Below are 2,216 nucleotides of genomic sequence, written 5' to 3' on the forward strand. Positions count from 1 at the left end.
TAATGAGCTGCCTGGTGCTGAATATATTTAAGTACTGAGGGTTGATGACTTGGCAGGTATCATTTAAAAACAATGGAAACTGCAAATGAGCAGTGAGAGCAGATGACAGTTGTGAGTTGCCCCAATAGTAGAACTCTGGCGAGCGAAAGAATTGTATATTATCAGTTGTAAAAGTTCTTCCAGCCTTGACAAGTTAGAGCTGCCCCACATACATCTGCTCAAGTTGCTGCAAAGTGTACCTTTTGTTCATTAACACACCTTCTCCCCACCATTTATGTATTGTCTTTGCTCACTAACTCAGCAAGAGATTTCCTGAGCAAAGTTTCCCAGAAACCCAGAAAAGAAATTACAGCAGTGCATGACCTTTGAACCCCACATCTCAGCTGTTTCTACCATTTTCTAATGAATTTTCACAGTGCCTCTGCAAACCAGGTCATCAAGATAAAGGAAAGGGCTGCCAAGATTTTAAAGGCAAGAGCCAACATTACCTTTTGTTTTCAAGTGGGGGAAAGTGTGACTGTTAATAATTGCTTCCGAGTGAATATTTCCTCTGCTTTTTTTTTTTAAGTGAGCCCAAATGTGGAAGTTTTAAGAATATTAACTTGTCAGCATCATCAGGAAATTTTTTTATAGGGAGGTGGTAAAAAGATAAAAGTTTGCTGATATATGACTGAATTTTGCTGTTTTTGAAAAGAACTTTATAATAGTTTTTTTTAAGCTTTTTATTTGGAAATAATTTCATTACAGAAAAGTTCCATGAATGGTACAAGAACATCCATATACTCTTTATCCAGAAACTCTCCCTCTCCTCCCCCCAATATATACCGACATATACATACGTACATATAGTTTTTCTAAACTTTCAAGAGTAAGTTGTATATGCCTAAAGAGAGAAGAATATTCTCTTACACAGCCACAGTACAGACCATGGTTTTAACATTGTCTCTCTCCTTTCTTAATTTAATAAGAAATAAATTTAAATCCGTTTCTAGTTCTCATTTTTCACTCAAGCTCCAGAACAATATTTGAAGGACTTAGCAGCTATTTCTAGTTTGTTTTTCTACAAGCACTCCAGCTTTTACAGATGCCCCATGCTCCAAACTTTGTAGATCTCTGTCTTTGTTTGAATTTCCTTGGAAAAAACAGCCTGAGAGAAGGGCCTGTAAGTGCCAGTGGTTCTTGAACAAGGTGATTCCATGGGGCCAGAGTGAAGCCCAGGAGGGAGAGCTGACAATAAAAGTGTGCATTATCAAGGTCACCAGTGAGGATATGTCCCATGGGACCTCCTGAGGAGCATACAGGAGGGTCTCTCAGAACTATCCACATGAGTGATAGCACGCAGGCGTATTTATCCAGGTTGTTATTCCCCATCCGCTGAGAGTTACCCCTGGGAGGCTTGCTTTCCTCATTTCAAGGCTGAATTTTCACTCATGAAATCCCCTTTTGGATTTGATGTTAGTAATACTGAGTTGACACAAGAATTTGTGAATTTTCTTAACAGATAGATGCTTTTGCTACAAAGTCGAATTAGTTCGTCTAAAAAAGAAGAACCAGTTTTGTCAAGTTGGATGTGACTATTAAAGGGAAATGCTTGTTTTCGTACTTGCTTCAGTGCTAAGAAAACTTTTAAGTATGTTTGGAAGAATTTGGATATGTGAATATACTTTTTCAACTGTAAAATTTATGAAATCTAAATTTACAAAAGTGAATTTTTTTCCGATAAAAATTTAAGATCCAGATTGAAATATGCTGTAAACTTTCAAGACTTTATATAAAAAAAGAATTTACAATCTCTTATTAATAATTTTACTATTGATTTTATGCTAAAGTGATATTTTGATATGCTGAATTAAATAAAATATACTATTCACTTTTTCATCTGTTTCTTTAACTCTTTTTACTTTAGCCTCTAGGAAATTTAAAATCCCTCGTCTGACTACATTATATTTCAATTGGACAGTGCTACCCTAGAAAATTACTTATGAAATTTAGATAACAATAAAGTAACTCAGTAAGGGAACAGGATATAAAATTAACATGCAACATTCAAATCTCTTGAATCTCAAATTTCTTAATGCCCATTTACAGGGCATTAAGATAAAAAAAGATAAAATATATAGGAACAGCCTTTACAAAATACGTTGAATACGTATACAAAGAAAGTTATAAAACATTCCTGAAAGACACACAAAGAGACTAAAACAAATGGAAATATG

The sequence above is a fragment of the Eumetopias jubatus genome, unplaced genomic scaffold (assembly GCF_037043125.1).
Source record: "Eumetopias jubatus isolate StellerSeaLion01/CBP00866 unplaced genomic scaffold, mEumJub1_p1.0 scaffold_2, whole genome shotgun sequence".
Classification (NCBI taxonomy): Eukaryota; Metazoa; Chordata; class Mammalia; order Carnivora; family Otariidae; genus Eumetopias; species Eumetopias jubatus.